Here is a 17,288-nt window from a genome sequence, read left to right on the forward strand (position 1 = left end):
TTATTGACTTGAAAAATGCATTTTTCTCAATTCCCTTAGCAGAAGAGAGCAGGTACTTAACAGCATTTACACTAGGGGGAAGGAGGTTCGAACATTGCAGATTACCACAAGGATATTGCGAAAGCCCAAGCATATTCAACAGGATACTACATGAAGATCTGGGGAACTTGTCTGTAGAAAGTACGGTGATTCAGTACGTTGACGATTTATTGGTTTGTGCACAAACTGAGGAAGAGTGTAGAAAGGATTCAATAACACTCCTGACATTATTGGCCAATAAAGGGTACAAGGTGGACAAGGGTAAGTTACAATACTGCCTGACAGAGGTCCTATACTTGGGACAGCTGATATCGAAGGATGGCAAGCGGATCATACCAGACAGAGCAGAGGCAATTAGAGCAGTTGGGGAGCCCAAAACAGTAAAAGACATGCAGAAATTCCTGGGTATGTGCAACTACTGCCGAGCATGGATATTAGATTATGCAGCATACACAAGGCCCTTATTACAGGCACTCAAAGAAGCCCAGCAGGAAAACAAACACATAGAATGGACAGAAGAAATGAACACATCATTTAACTCACTGAAAGAGCTGATATCAAGCGCTCCAGTACTGGCAAATCCAGATTATGGACGCGAATTCTTCTTATTTTCGCATTGCAAGGAAACACTGATGACAGCAGTACTGACACAAAAGACATCGTTAGGGCACAAGCCACTGGCTTACTATAGTGGCACTTTGGACGCAGTAATGCAAGGACACTTCGCGTGCGAGCAATCACTAGCTGCAGCCGCGTTCGCTATTGAAAAAAGTGCCACGATAGTAATGGGCTGTCCAGTGACACTGTTTGTGGAACACTCACTCTTTGCAATATTAGAGCGATCAAAGAGCACATTGACAACACAACGCGCCACAGCATATGAGATAATATTGTCCAGTGCAAATATCCATATAGTAAGATGTAAAACAGTGAACCCAGCCACATTCATCACAGAGGCGTGCACCATAGAAGACATGCAGAACCACAACTGTGCGACGTACACAGGTGACGAAGGTCAGGGTCAGGTGGTTTTTGAGAATGCCCTGAACGAGGGAGAGGTGTATTTTGTGGACGGGTCAGCCTCAATAGACATGGAGACAGGAGAGAAACATGTGGGTATGGCAGTGGTACGATTAGAGGAAGGTGAATACGAGACACTAGTGCAATACCGCCTCCCATCACACTATTCAGCCCAAGCAGCAGAACTAATAGCACTAATAGAAGCATTGCATGCAGCTAAGGGGTGCGCAGTAACAATCTATACAGACTCAGCATACATGACAACAACAGTACACGGAGGGCTGGCACGGTGGGGGCGGAGAGGGTTTCGACGAGCAGATGGAACACCGGTTCAGCATGCAGAATTATTGAAAGAACTGATTGAGGCCCTGCAAGACCCCACGGCAGTGGCCATCGTAAAATGCCAAGCCCACACTACAAACACAGATCTTATATCTTTGGGAAACGCGGCAGCAGACGCCGCCGCCAAAGAAGCTTCATATTTTCAGAAAGGTGAGGTAGGAGAGTACATGTTGCACCACACAACAAGCCAAGAGGTCCCCACAGGATACAACATGATGCCTACACAAGAAATAATAGAGCTGCAAGAGGGAGCTAGTGCAGAAGAAAAATTGCTGTGGACTAAGAGGGGATGCAGCAAATCGCCGACAGATTTATTGTGGCGACAAGAAAATTCAGGAAAAGCCGTGATGCCAGTTACATTGTTAGAAATAGCATTTCAACAACTACACTTCCCTGCACATAATGCAAAACAACACATAATGGCGGAGATACAAGAAGATTGGTTTGCACCTTGCCTCCAGGAACACATCACAAGGCTGGCATTGGAATGCACGACATGTCAAATTTACAACTCAGGTATGACATTGCGCACATTGAGAGGTACGATACCAAAACCAAATGGCCCATTCAGAGAGCTCCACATCGATTATGTAGACATGGGAGAAAGATGCAATGGGGCTCGCTACATGATTGTGGTTGTATGTCCCTTTTCGAGGTGGGTGGAGGCAGGTCCCTGTGCGCGTCCTGATGCGAAGAGCGCCGCAAAATTCCTAGTAAGGGAAGTATTCCCGTGCTGGGGAATTTGCGAAGTCATTCGCTCAGACAACGGTACACACTTTGTTAATGAACTATTCAAAGAAGTGACTACGTTATTGGGAATAAAGCACAAATTATGCTCGATTTATCATCCTCAAAGTAATGGCGTAGTGGAAAAGATGAACGGCCTGTTAAAAAGCAGATTGTCAAAATTATGTTTTTCCCTTAAAAAGACCTGGATGTACTGCCTACCTCTGGCCCTGTTCGAATTGCGCAATCAGCCAAGTAAAGACCACCATTTGTCCCCGCATGAGATCGTCACGGGAAGGAGAATGCACACAACACATTCACCTCTCCGTGAACGTTCTGATGCACACAGAAGCGCAGCGGTATTGGGAGAGGAGTTCACAGAGTACTTGAAAAAACTGACACGGGCAGCGCGCATGATAGCGAAACAACTCGCCCCCCCCTCTACAAGGGAGGAGGGGAATACAACAGAAACAGTAACACTGCCTGACAAACAATTACAGCTAATGCCAGGTGACTTCATATATGTCAGAAGTTTTGTGCGAAGGTGGAATGCGCCACGTTTCCATGGCCCTTATGAGGTAGTGTTTTGCACGCCCACGGCAGTAAAGGTGAAGGGCCTGAGATACTGGGTGCATTTGACAGACGTACGCAGAGCCTATAGCGCCGTGGAAGGTGAGGCGCAGGACGAGGCACAGGCAACAGCGGACAGTGGAGTTGTGCAGAATGAGTGAAGGTGATTTTGTGTATGTGCAGCGATTGACAGTGAATGCAACTGATGACATGGCATTCGTACGAAAAAAAAAAAAGAAAATTTTTTATTTGATTGTTTTGTTCTCTCATTTGTTTTGAAACTTTTCTTTCTTTTGAAGAAGGTTCTTTTTTATATATTGTACAATGGTCTAAAAGTACTGATTGTAAATACCCTTGTCTGTGGAAACAAACCCTTCCCCTACCCACTTCCATGCTTTGTGAAGAAAAAAAAAAAAAAAGTTAACAACGTTGGAAATGTTTACATGCCTGTACTTAATGCACTTTTGTATCTCAAACAGGAATTACCATGGCATCTAATGGGCAGCCTGCAACTAATAGATTTGTTAGAATTAAAGAAATCTTGATAGATAGACTTACATATTCATACGAATGCGGATTGTCAATGTGTGTTATTGTGTTCTTCATATCAATATTTTGCCTGGTGACATATTGGTTTATAGCGTTCATCTCTATCGAGATGACCGAGGGGGGAGGGGGGAGTAACATCACCCGAGCCCCTGGGAGCAATGCAACTACAAGTGTAAATATTAAAGAAGGTGATTTTTTAGTATGGGATGGATCACACTTTGTATGGGGTTACTACACTGAACCACCCACTGTCGCCCTGTCAGATTCAAGAGGTATACAAACAGAAATGGAAAACGACACAATGTCCATACCTGAAATATATAGCAGCCCCACTACCCTCCCCACCCCATTAGAAGAAAGTGATTTGTTGTTTATTGAGGAAGATGGGAATGTTATAACTATGACAGAACATAAGGAAACATATCAGAAATTTGACAAGGGGGGTGGGAAGGAGGAAGGGGGGCCCATTTTTTCATCTATCAAAAGCAGCAGACATAGGAGAAGCAAGGATAGTAGGCGGAGAAGAGAGACAAGTAGGAGGGGGTATGATGAGTACTATGGGTTAGGCTTAGACAAAATGGAAGACCCTCGGCACCCCCACCAAGCAAATAAATGGTATGCTGATATGAGTGCCACAGCCAAACAAACGACAAATGAGAGCTGTTATGTCTGCTCGCTCATCCCCCATGCATCAGGCACACCTAAAGTGTTGTTGCCCAGAGAATTGCCCATTGTAGATGCCCAGTGTCTCCTTCATCTCACGCTATGCCGAATAAAAAACACCTTCCAGGCACACGACGTCACTTTCAAGATTATACAGACTGAAAAAACGTGCTACCCAAAAGCAGCTGGAGTGGTATGTCTCAAAGAACCATTTTTTGCGATACAAGGGACACTATTTTCTGAAAACAAATGGAAAGATGAAGAAGTACTGTGCAAAGCGGAAGCACTGAGAGGTGTCCAACCAGCCAGGCTACGATGGATAGAAGAAACGTGCACATCAGTATGGAAGGAACACATTTCCAAACTAACATGGGTAACAGCAATGGAGAAACCCTTCAAGCTACAAAGTGAGATCAAGAACGAACTATGTTTTAAGGGAGAAGGAAAAGTGGCGATAGGGACGAATAAAAACTGCAACAAAACTCTCACCATCCCAGACATGAGAAAAGGAACAGCCGCATTAATGGACACATACTGGGTATGTGGGAACCAGGCCTACTTGCACCTTCCCCAGGCATGGAGCGGCAGCTGCTCGATGGCCACTCTGCACTCGGCCCTAATGGTGATTCCAGAAAGCCACGTTGACAAAAATAAAAGGACACCAGGGAACATGCACCAGGGTGCGGTTCCTCCCACTGCAAAATCACACCTCTATGTCCTGTCCTCCGGAGGGAAGGGAGAAGAGCTATCACGGAACAGACGGGCATCAAATTACATATCTCAAGCTTCGTCCGATTTATTGGCACAGATCCCAGACAGGTACCGACTGTTCAGCTCTGTAGAAACATTCTTTGCCTCGCTGATTTCAAGCGTCCAAGCAAGGGCAAATGCAAAATGGCTCCAGATAACATGGTGGGAACTGATTCAGTTAGCCAATGACACTGAAGAAGGGTTCAACATAATAAAAGTAGAACTGCGAGCTCTACGCCTGATGACCATGCAGAACAGGTATGTTCTGGACCTGCTAACAGCGATGGACGGAGGTGTTTGCCGAAAAATAGGAAGTGCCTGCTGCACTTTCGTACCTTCTGAAGACGCGGAAAATGGTTCCCTATCCCACGTGATCGAAGCAGTACACAATCTGGGAGAGAAGATGAAGATGGAAGGTGGAGCAGAAGCCAGCACGTGGTTCGACAATATCTTCTCCTGGGTTCCCTCATGGCTTGGAATGACGATGAAATTTCTGGTACCAGCTGTGGTGTTCCTCCTCGTGGCGTTCTGCCTGTGCCAGGTGGGCCTCCGATGTTGTGCAAATGCGGTCCCTAACGGCGCAATGATGATGGTGACAATGGGCAACTCTGGTGGTACAATCAGGGCAACACAAGAAGTACATGTGCAGACAGGAACAGACAACACCCCCCAGTACCGGTTAGTGCCTATGTACCGTGACAAGTATATAGTAGACAAACTATGGCATACCACTATCCAGGAACCCCGAGACGTGGAATTAGAATGGTACACAGAGGTCTGGGTAGATTTGGAGGAAAGTGGTGACTGTATATATTTAACGTGCACACCAGACGAATATGCTAGAAGAGGTGAGAGCTTAAGGGGGGTGTGCAGGGCATGGATGCCCATCAAGGGAACACCTGCATGGGATGACGCGGTAATAGAGGAACAAGAGTGCAGAAGGTTAGAAGACCTAAAGAATTCGTTACTTTAGTAACGAAAGGGGGGAAATGTAGGGGAGGACAGGCCTTGAAGGCCCCCCTCTCCTGCATTATTCTCCCCAGGTGAGGACCATGGCTCGCTGGGCGTCCCCTCATGCCACCCGGGCCCAGGTGGAGGAGGGCTCGCCCGCCGATGACATTGCCCCCACGTATCCATCATCCACAACACACTAAAGTTTAGACAGGCCTAGAAGCCATCGTGCCCAGCAAAGATGGCGTGAGTTCAGCGCACTGTAGCGCGGCCCCCACCTTTGGAGGGCTTTCCAAGCATCCCTGCCGCCGTAGCACCATGGTAGATCCGCTGCGAGCGCGTTCCCATGAGAAAGTCGGGTATGAGCTAACCCGAGATGCTAACACTGTAACATTTCGTCGTTCACAATGTAATACTGCACCCCGCATGACCTGGTCCGCGAGGCCGGGGCGACGGGGAAGAAACTGTAGCATCACTATCTGAAGAAAGTAGAAAATAATTCAAGTATTGGTATTAATGAACTACCTCTTTTTAAACAGATTCTGTAAACTGTGAATTAACCATAAAGATGTAACGTTTATATGATGTCACCCCATGTCTGGACTAATGCTGCTATAACCACAGAGAAAGATGTCGACGAAACGTATAACCTTTATCTGTATAAGTGTTCTTTCAGTTTTATGTAGAAACCTGAACTCGTATATGTTTTCTTAGTCACCCGTAGCGGCGAGTATCAATCTCTGTAGTCCATAACCTAGAACTACCTCATGTAACGTCTAATGTACATAAAATAATCAAACACTGTAGTGAATATAATGTTAGGTAACGAAAAAGTACTCAGACTGAATATATTAACGAAATGTTTAATGAACTTGAAGTATATATGTGTGGTACAGTAGATCAAAATAAGACAAATGATATAAAAGTTTTGTATTCAAAATTAGGCAACACACGAGGAAAATACCTTTTGTGAATATATGCAAGGCCATTCTCCCTCCCACCCTACGAAGCCTGCCAAATAGAAAAAAGCTAAGGCCTGTGCCGTGCTCCCCCACCTCCCCCGACCAAGCTGGAACCGCTTCAGAGAGTCAGAGGCCCCAACACAGCATCCAAGGCCACCGGCCGCCACCTGTGTTATTTACAGCACGGTAATAAACTTACGTTTGAATCCACTGATCTACCAGCACCCTCTCGTAAATCCCACAATCCCCCCAGACCACCCCAAGAAGTCTGACCCCGCACAAAGACTACCCCCGACAATGGGACAAGACACAGAGCCCCCTTCATAGTAACCTCTAACGTAGTAGTAAAACATGTATCACCCGGCCCAAGCCCCAGAGCCCAGCCCCTCGACCTGAAATACCAGACGTCAGAACACCGGTAAATCTAATAGATGACCACCAGACCCCTCACAAGGTGCATTCCTCCTGTGTTGTATTTCATTGATTGAAAGATTTACTGTAGAAGTTAGATATCGGGTTTTAAGTAACTGCAATGTGCATGACCTAGGGCACCCAAGTCAGGGAAGGTATTCATCTTTGTCACAGGCTGCCCCAGCGTACCAACACCGCCCGGATGATCTCAAGCCGGCCTGCCAGGCCCAACCCAACCCACGAGGCTGACCAGTGACGTCCTCCCACCCGGACCAACCACGCTGCAGCAACACCTATAGTTAGTCGATGCCACCCAATCCCAATTAACTTGTGCCCCCTATAGTGTGTAGGTTCTGATGACGCTTTTTGTATTAGAAATACGCCTGCCTTTGCGATTGTCAGGCAGAGCGCTCTCGGAGGTTGCAGAGTTCTTTGCATGCCATATTCTTTTGATAAACTCCCACTTACGCTCACCCGCACTCTGTCTTGGCCTTATTCCCATTGCGGGAGTGTCCATTATTGTCTCCCATTGCGGGGAGGATCGTGCTAACTTGGGGGCGCTTCCACTCAATAGTAAAAGAAATGTTGGCAGACCTCACAATGAAAGAAGACTAAATCAAAAATTGGATTCCTCTTGAGGAGTTTAAGAAACACCTTGAGGAAATCCAAAAAGAATTGATGGACTTTAAAGAATTCACCACTCTGGAGAGAATCCAGAGGACGCGGACAGACAAATAGATTCAAGCACAGTGTGGTGTTTCCATACTCAGAGGATGGGTATACTTTCACCCCACAAAATAGATCATACACCAGAGACACGTCATCTAATAGATAGGTGAGATTCAGCAATACGTCGTACAGTTCAAGTAGTGACGACACAGGAAGGAATGGTATGAGTAACTATGTCAGTAGTTGGGGTCTAACCAAGACAGGCAACCCCTTAAACGCAGGGGAAGAATGCCACAAGGAAAAACACAAGCCCAGTCGTTTTTAGGCAGGGTCAGAGGCAGGGGACGGGGGAGAAGCCAACAATGACTCGCACAAGAGATGCGACAGACAAAAAGTGGAACGCAACCATAATTACGCCTTCAGATTACGTGCTAACGCCCATCTAGTCCCAAACATTGCAGAAAGGGTTAGAATATGTTTTACACAACTCACATGACTCCTTCAAATTTCCCATCAAATGTCATCGATTTAAGAGAACAAATTGGCTCAAAGAATTATTTGCACAAACTAACCATGCGGGCCCTGAAAACCTCACTGTTTACCTCCACCTTTATTCTTCTCCATGCTTTAATGTCGGCGGAGCTCCAAGTGTTTGAAAAGAGGTTACTTAACGATTTCATTAAAATAGAACAGAATAGGAAGCATTGTTTTCGGACCATCACCAAAAAAGAAAAAATTGCCCTCAGCAGACTTGGTAAAAATTATTATATCACCATCAAAACAGAGGACAAGGGGGGAGCCATAGTTGTTCTCAACACCATTGATTACATAGTTGAATGTCTCCACCTTTTGAACAACACACAACACTGCACATCTTTGGAGGATGATCCTACGAATGATCTGAGAGGCGTGATCAACCTTAAGATTAACGAAGCTGAGGAAAAGGGGATTATTTGCTCACAAGAAGCACTATTTTTGAGTCCATCTACCACCAGGACTCCCAATTTGACATTGTTCCAAAGGTCGACAAAAAAAAAAAAACACCTTCCGGACGGCCCATTCTGTCCAGCATTGGATCCATCCTTGAGCCGCTCTCAAGATATGCAGATTTTTTTCTAAAAAAGAAATCCCTGCAATGAGATCCTATATCAAAGATACCTTGCAGGCCATCGCCATCATTGAAGGTATGCCTTTTGGCCACACGAAGAACACACTTATCTGCATGGATATTGAATCATTGTATACCAATGTGCCCCAGCACCCCATTGTTCAAATCATGAAAGAACATCCGGAAAGCAATTTTAATGAGCAGTCTATTGGACATATTGGGCCTCATTACGAGTTTGGAGGTAGCCATGCCCTTATCAAGGGCATGGCTACCCCCAAACTTGGTCCGGGTCTGGGTCCAGGTCCCGCGAAAGGGGACTTACCGGGCCATTCCGACCTCGGAGGGCCCGGTAAATCCCATTCGCGGGACCAGGACCCAGTACGTCCCCATTCCCATTGGAGCCCCCATACGGCTCAATGGGAATGGGGTGGATGCCGGCACCGTTGTTGCCTTACGGCAACACTCCTAATGAGGCCCATTGAATTCATATGTTGGTGTACAGAAACTACTATTACTCACAACTTTTTTCGATTTCGGGAGACCCTTAACGAACAAGTGTAAGGCACCGCTATGGGCTCCACAGTGGCCCGATACCTGGCAAATCTGTATGTCAATGATGTTGAGAAAACATTACTCTTCTCCATCTATAACTCATTCCAGAACAACATACAATTTTGGCGAAGGTACATTGACGACCCACTGAAGGAATATTATCCTTTTTCACATGGCGCAATAGCTTAGAAGCCAAACTCCATTTCACTTATACTACCATTACGACATACGTAGCATTTCTAGATATCATAATTTTTGATGAGAATAAGATCCTGAAAGTCGAACCTTTCAAAAAACAGGCCCATATAAAGGCTTTGCTGAATTTCAAAGGTTTTCATCCTAAATCTCTTTGTGAAAACCTACCTTTGGACCAATTCATCCGGCTGAGGTGCAACAGTTAGAATCGATCAGATTACGACGAGGCAGCCAATGAGTTGGCTTTTAGATTAAGGGCCAAAAATGATCCTAAGGAAGGCACTAGACAAGCAAAAAAACAGACCTCCAACATTTTGCGGGACATCTTACTTGAACCCAAAAATCAACAACAAGATAGAGGAAGAATAACACGCGTCTCTACTTTTACAGACATATCTTGGGACATTAGAAAATGCATTAAGAAACATTGGCACTTGCTACAGAAGGGACCCATGGCCTTGGCACCCCCACTATTTGCTTTAAAAAAAAAGCCAATGTATAAAGAACATAGTGGTGAGTACTGATATAATTAAATATACCAGGGTACAGATCCCCACATTGTCAGAAAGGTGCAACCTTACAAAACGTCTGGGACATGTCCTTTGCAGCAATTGCAATTCATGTAATCTCACAAGCAGATTGAATACGGTGGACATTGGGTTAGATCGTCCATGGGTACAACGATAGTTTACCAATTTCAATTCGAAAATGGTAATCTATTGCAAAAAAAACGCCCTTGTCAAAAAATGTATATAGGTATGACCACTAGAAAAATCAAAATCTGCATAACGGAAGACAGAAATTGCATCCACACGTAAAACATGAGTGCACCTCTGACATCCCACTATATGACATTCCAACACTCAAAAGTTGACCTACAGTGGACCGTGTTGTTACAGTTGCACAGTCCCAGTGCTGAGAAAAACTTAAATATATGGAACAGAAATGGATTTTTCGCACAGATTCTCACATCATTGGACTCAATGAAGAATTGGAATGGCCGACATAACTGTACCCCTTCATTAGGGTTCCAACCACTCATGTGGTGTCTATGCCAGGGTTTCTGTCTTATATGCAGGGCAATTTTACCATAGTCCCTGTAAAGACTGGATGGGGGTTATCTGTAATCCTGCCCTCTATATGGCAAAGTAGAAGCACAGAGCACCATAGCCAAGATTATCTATTGTTGGTAGCAATGGACGAGCAATCAAGGCTTAGCTCTCAGGAGGTGGTGCAGGCTGGTTCTTAAGTACAGTGCAGTCCCCAAGCCCCACAATGGAATGGCCACACACTGTGTTAGTGATAACACAGTTCTTTATATAAATAAGGTTCAAGTTATATACACACACAATAACACACTTTGTGCTCAGGCAATACTATAATGAGAAATCTTTACAATGTCTATGTGGTGCCACAGTTAACTCTTGATTCCATTCAAATGCACCAACTGCTGCCAGTTTCAATGGCATACAAATCAAAAGGTTAATTGAATCAACAACAGTCATAAGATGGAAGACAAGTTGGGTTAAACAACTGGCAAAATACTGTGTCCCTACCCCTATACACAGATCTGGGTGAGGATTCCCCCACCTTGGCAACCTGTAAATAAAGTGTATCAACAAGCCCAGTACATATATTGTTTAATATAGTCTTGGTTCCTTCTAAAAGGATTCTACTACCCCAATGTACCTGGTTTAGCAGAATTCGATGTTGGGTCGTCGACTGATCCTTCTTGAGTGAACTGCCTTTAAGGCAGGAGCCACGGGTCCTTGAGATTCCTCAAGGAAAAGGTTAACTTGGTCGTCGAGGGCGCAGCTTCGACCTTCGCGGTGTGCATCGACGGTTGGTCGTGGACATCCTGTGAAGATGAGGCATGCGGTGTACCTCGATGACAAGAGTTTGTTGCTGCAAAGAGTACTTAACGAAGAACATAGGGCCAGCAAGGGCGTCGGGTCATCGGCGTTTGGTGTCAGCAATCGGGACTTGATCACTGCTGGATTTTGGATCTTCGTCTGCGTCTTTGTGGACTTTGGGTGGTGGGAAACCCACCAACGTATTCTCCTCAGTTCGTCAGCGACCTTGACTTTCTCCGGCAGGAGAAAGCGGTCAATGGTGATAAGCAAGGGAGTCCTTGATTTTAAAGTGTCTTAGGCAATTGAGCATTGCAGCTCTGGTTGGCGGGGTTACAGCCGTCCTCTGAACCTCAGGCGATGGTGGCGATCGTTGATGGCCTCGACGTCCTGGCGCTTCACTTCAGATTCCTTGGCGGCCCCGTCTCTGGGCGACAGCCTTTTCAATGACTGACTTCCAGGGAGCCTTGGTGAAGGTTAGTTGGTGCACGATGTTCGCTCGTAGCTCGGTAAGAGGTCTCCTAGCCAGGTCCTCTCTTGGATCAGTCCTAGAAGGCACGACAGCTTTCAGATTGCGTTGAAGGAAAGCAGCAGCAATTCCTCTTTTTTCAGCTCGGCTTCGAGAGTAAGCATCAAGTTTCGACTTCAGCTTCTGAACGACATCACCTCTGGCTATCAGGTAACACGAGCCGTGATGAGGCCTCTGCTACCACCTGCCGCCCACCCGTACTCTCCCTAACAGCGTACTTCCGCGTTCAGCGTCCTTGATCTCCGAACCCCGAACCTTGTTCCTAAACTTTCCTTTTCTTTAGATCCGCAGCTACAGCACATTGTCCAGGACCGTTCAATCAGATTACTGAGGAGAGTGGCCTCACCATTCTTCAGACCTGCTGCTTTCATCCTTAATGGTTCACCTCCAGACACTTGCTGATCAGGTTAGTGAACTTGGATTTTAGGACACCCTTGTGTGCGCAGTTGGCATACTAGCACATGGGCATTTATCATGAAGCACATAGCGGACGACTACGTGGGGGGGTTTGTTTTGGCCCTCTTTTACTTAGACCACCGTGTTCAGGCAGCAAGATGGGGCCTGGGATGGTGGTGGTGGGGTGTCCCCGGTATGGATGAGTCATATTTTCCTCACCCCATGGAAGTCTTGTGGAGAATGAATTCACTGGTTCTTCTACAGAGGGGAAGCAAGCTGGATGGTGAAGACCTCTTCAGTCATTTCGAGTAAACCCTGCTCTATGGTTCAGAGCATTTTTCAAGTAAGACTGACTTATAATTTTCGTTCCTACTTGGTTTCTATACTTATTACTCTTCAAGAGACGGGGCGGTGCATGCTGTCAGTCACACATCATAATCTAGTCCTTTTATACATTGTTGACAGGGACCATCACACGGTACATCATTTGGCACCCATATTACACGGACATCTGAAACACCATCGCAAATCATGACCCTTCTCTACTTTATTTACCCCCCTGAAGAAGGTTCCACACAAGAAGGAACTGAAACATGTTGGGTTCCACACTGTGTTGAGGCGACAGTACACAGTGGATTGATCTCTAGTTTTTAATCCACATTATGTCACTGGGTGTGGCAGAGGTTTTATGATCATGTTCATTACCATTATATATTGCTCTGATTTCTTCCTCTTTGAAGTTTATTTTGATTTAGAGAGGTGACAGTACCGCTTCAGGCTCAACGGCGATGGTACATGTTGTGATTAACAGAATGGATATTAGAGGCATGACTATAAGTTTGGCAATAGTGGGGAAACCGGAGAATACTGCATGTTTTACCACTCAACCAAATTCTGAGTTTCCTTTCTGAAACTCATATTTATGCCTGCTTTTTTGTGGAGGCATTACCCCGTGTAGCGAGGACCATACGTGGTAATTCCAGTTCCACGTGGAGTCCTGCGGGACTACAAAATGGGGAATAACAGGAGAGTCCACATGACTTTAAATCATGCGCAACCGTAACATTAATGCATGATTACCACACGAGGTAATGGTGTTACAATTTGGTACCGCCAAACCCATATCAGTGCCCTGGGTTTTTAAAGGTTTTGGACCTAACATGCTACAAACGAAAGCTTTCCATGTATTAATGGCCAAATGCAGTAGCAAACAGTTGTGTCCTGTGTTCCCGTTATGTAACACGTTCTGGAAAACCGAGCAGCACCGCCAGAGGTTCTCTCGGCATTCAATACCCATCGAAAAAGAATGCGCCCGACGGGTGCCCGAGCGTTAGGAGCTCGCGCATGGCACGCGTGAGTGGCTCGCCCAATGGTGTGTTTTGTTTGCATTCTCGTGGACGCAGGGCCGATTTGTGACACCATTTCCCTTCAGGTTGACGCCACAGACTGTTTCTGGGCACAAGGGGTTAAATCCTTACCTACACAAGGGGCTGCCTCTGTATGGTGAGATGAAATCTCTTTCTCAATGCAGCCACTTTTTCACATGCCCTAATTTACTCTGTGGCTTCAATTTTACCACAGCACATTTCTCGGTATGGTATGCGAGCAACACAGCAAAGCCACAGGCTTAACTATTCAGCAACTCACAGTGTGTAACTCTCAAAGCAAGGTGCATGCAAACACGAGAATGTTGCAGAGAGAGAGAGAGAGAAAGCCTACTGCAGCCGATCGGATAGAAATGCTTTTCCTCTGGCGTCTTCCTTTCTCTTTTTCACTATTTCTTCTTTCCACCTTACGACATGATAGGATAGGTTATTTATAACACGCTTAATACCGGCAGGTTTCTAAGCGCGGACCCAGCGATCGAACCTGTGGTGCTTCCAAGGCGAGCACGTTGCCCCTGAGATATCCTCCCGAGACCTTGCATATATAAAAACAAGCATTGGCAATGCCAACAGTTCCTTTTCTGTATGCATGATATGATATGATATGCATTTATAACGCGCCTATACACAAGTGTTTCAAGGCGCGAGAAAGGCACTTGCCAGGCACTGCCATAGTGGTATTAACTGCCCACTGATGGTAGTAGTTGCACAATGGTGCAAGTACCTGGGGATCTACTAGCAGTGCCTGCAACATGCCTAATACCTTTAATCAAGCCAACACTGCTGGCTTTGCCAATGCTTGTTTTAACAGGACTTCAGTAAAGGACATGCAAAGTGCTTATAAATCGAGTGGCTGAAGGCAGACCTGGTTAAGACATTACACAAGTTGAAGGTTAACAGCTCCAATTAAGACATTGGGGCTCGTTATCAGTTTGGTGGTGTCCCACCGGTAAATCCAGCGGGATACCACCAAATGGAATGACCATTATCTTTGGCATTTCCAGCAGATTACAGGTGCCAGTAAGTGCCAGCAAGGGTTAGTAATTCCCCATTCCATGGAGCCCCATAGGACTCCATGGGGGATTGCTGGTAATATCGGCTGTTTTTTGCCCATGGGGTGCCCGACTTCCCTCCAGCTCTTGGCTGGAGGTAAATCAGGCCACTCCACTGGCAAACGTGTAGTTTGGCGGTGCAGGAAAGTGCCAGTGACAGAATTACAGTCACTTCCTTTTCACACCACCAAACCTATGATGAGCCCTATTAACTCTCAAAAGACTGCTTTGAAAAAAAACTGGAAGGCACTTTGAGTGCAAAGTTTGATGGTAAAGCTCGGTTAAAGCGAGCCCAAAGAGTTCCCATGAGGAGCTGTTTTGGGTAGGGAGGGGCAGGAAAAGGGTGGGAATGTACATAAGGTTAAGCAATGGGCAGTCAATGGGTGGGCAAATAACCAAACAACACCTGCAAACAGTGTGTGCCTCCTCATTTGCTCTAATGTCATCATTTCTGCTAATAGCCCAAACTAATTAAGGATGGAACCAGTGCTTTAAATGGGCTGGTCCTTCCCAGCCCCCAGTACCTGCACTTCTTATTTTTGAGCCTTTGTGTGCATGCACTTATCAACTCCTGAAAGAGAGTGCCGGCACTCAACTATGTTGCGAGGTGAAAATGAAAACGTTTCATTTCACTTTATCGCAACTTAAAGGACTGACCCTCTGCAGCTTTTTCTGAGGAAACCAATGACCTTCCCTCCTCCTCTTCTCTCCACCACCTGCGGTGCCCATGACGTCTCCTTCAGAGCTCACCCCGCAGAAGAAAAGGAGAGACACATATGCAGCTAATGTGCTCGCAGCACACTCGGCCCCGAACTCTGGTGCGCTAAGTGGGCTTCACCTGTTACCATCGGTGTCCTTTGATGGAGCAGGGCTTGATTCGGAAAGCCAGGGACATTACTTTTCTAGGTTTGTTTCTTTGTTATTAGCAGGGCCTGTTCTAGTGTCTAAATGTAAGTAATTGGAGCTGTGATGGAACATTTTCGACTGAAAACTCGCACACAGCTGCAGTTACCTACCGAATTTCTTATTAGGCAATGAAAGTGAGCAAAAATGAAACGTAGCTTAGTTTACAATTATGATATGTGCTAGTTTGATACAGAAAAAAGAATGTCTCATTTAATTTAGATATTCAAACTTTCTTAACATAATCCATAACAAACTGGAAGTTTGGGTGAAAGCATCTCAGATACACTGCTTTACCAAAGTGTGTGCTCCTTGGCACATCTGTTAATCTCACTGGGCATTGCCTGCAAAAAACAGGCTGTGCCTAAAATGGACCTGGGCCCAGGGTGCTGCGCCGAAACGGCTGGCACCAAAAGCGCTGCGGCTGAACGGCGACTACCTGCACTTCTTTTTTTTCATTTAAAGCACTGGATGGAATCAAACATCAACATACATTATCAGCGAATCAGAAGAAGGGCAACTGCTTAAGCTTACATGCTCTGGTTGATCTTGTCCTTCCCAAAACAGCACGCCCATTAAACGTCGTCAGAGGTTGTGAGCGCTGCAGTCTTGTGTCTGTGCAGCGCCGGCGCTCTGTCACTCCCGCCTCATGGCAGCTCACCTTCTTGGCAAATGCCCGCAGAGGTCAGGACCGGGTTTGGTGACTGAATCTTACACCCACGCACACCTTTTCCTGCGCGTCAGCGAAAGGAAACAATCGCCCCGTCTCGAGACGTCGCTGTGAGGCTGTGAGCTGCGCTTCAGGCAGCATCTGCCGGCATTGCACCTGTCCCTGCTGGAAGTCAAGTGACCATCGAGATCCGTCCCCTGGCTTCCTGCACTGTCTCGTGCTTGTGTTTTACACTGGCGAGAGACTGGTATTTCTAGACTTCATATGGAAGCAGTGATGTGTGCCCAAACTTTCTACCACACTTCACTGGCATATCTTTTTTTTTTAATTGTGCTTTATTGGTTAATTTTAACCTTTAACACACGAAGAAAAAGAACACAACAAATTAAATATTAATATCATACAAAAGATTTCTTTACAGATTCAATTTAAATGCAGAAAGGCAAAAGGGTAGCGCATTAAAAAGATAGTGCAGTAAAAATTCCCTTTACATTAATGATAAAAGTCTTAAATATCTCTTGCCACATATAATAGAGGTTATAATTCGTCACCGTGTTATCACCAGAATAAACACAACTCCAAAATAAAACCAGTGTCATAATCCAGCCTTCTATAACCTTTTTCATAATAATGTAACAAGTGCTCACAGCCTGTTATTAGGTGCCTTATAGTTTCCGCCTCAGCACCACGTAGACGGCACAGACGCTGATCCCATGGAATATGTGGCCAGGCACCGAGCCTTGAGAGTGTAGGAAGCTGGTCAAGTCTGAGGCACATTATGAAGTGTCTGACTTTTGAATTTTTCAATTTGATAATATAAAGGCAGGGGGCATTTGCTGAGAAAAACTCTCTGTTGTCCCGATCCCAAATGGCCCCTTTGTCTTTGATTTCCTTTTCTTTCAAATTATAGTTACCAATACATGTGATAGCATAGTCTATTTTCTTTAAAAACTCAACAATTGCAACAGTCCATGAGGGTAATTCATAGAATTTAGC

General features: G+C 45.6%; 1 protein-coding gene across 1 annotated transcript in view; it reads right to left on the bottom strand.

Moving 5' to 3' along the window:
* Positions 1-16,451, bottom strand: part of STAT4 (signal transducer and activator of transcription 4) — a 632,296-nt gene extending 615,845 nt beyond the window's left edge. The window contains exon 1 of the mRNA XM_069615680.1: positions 16,157-16,451. The gene's annotated coding sequence lies outside the window, so the exon portion shown is untranslated. The remainder of the gene's footprint in view (positions 1-16,156) is intronic.
* Positions 16,452-17,288: the final 837 nt, after the last annotated feature.

Source organism: Ambystoma mexicanum, chromosome 9 (assembly GCF_040938575.1).
Source record: "Ambystoma mexicanum isolate Mex_15411 chromosome 9, UKY_AmexF1_1, whole genome shotgun sequence".
Classification (NCBI taxonomy): Eukaryota; Metazoa; Chordata; class Amphibia; order Caudata; family Ambystomatidae; genus Ambystoma; species Ambystoma mexicanum.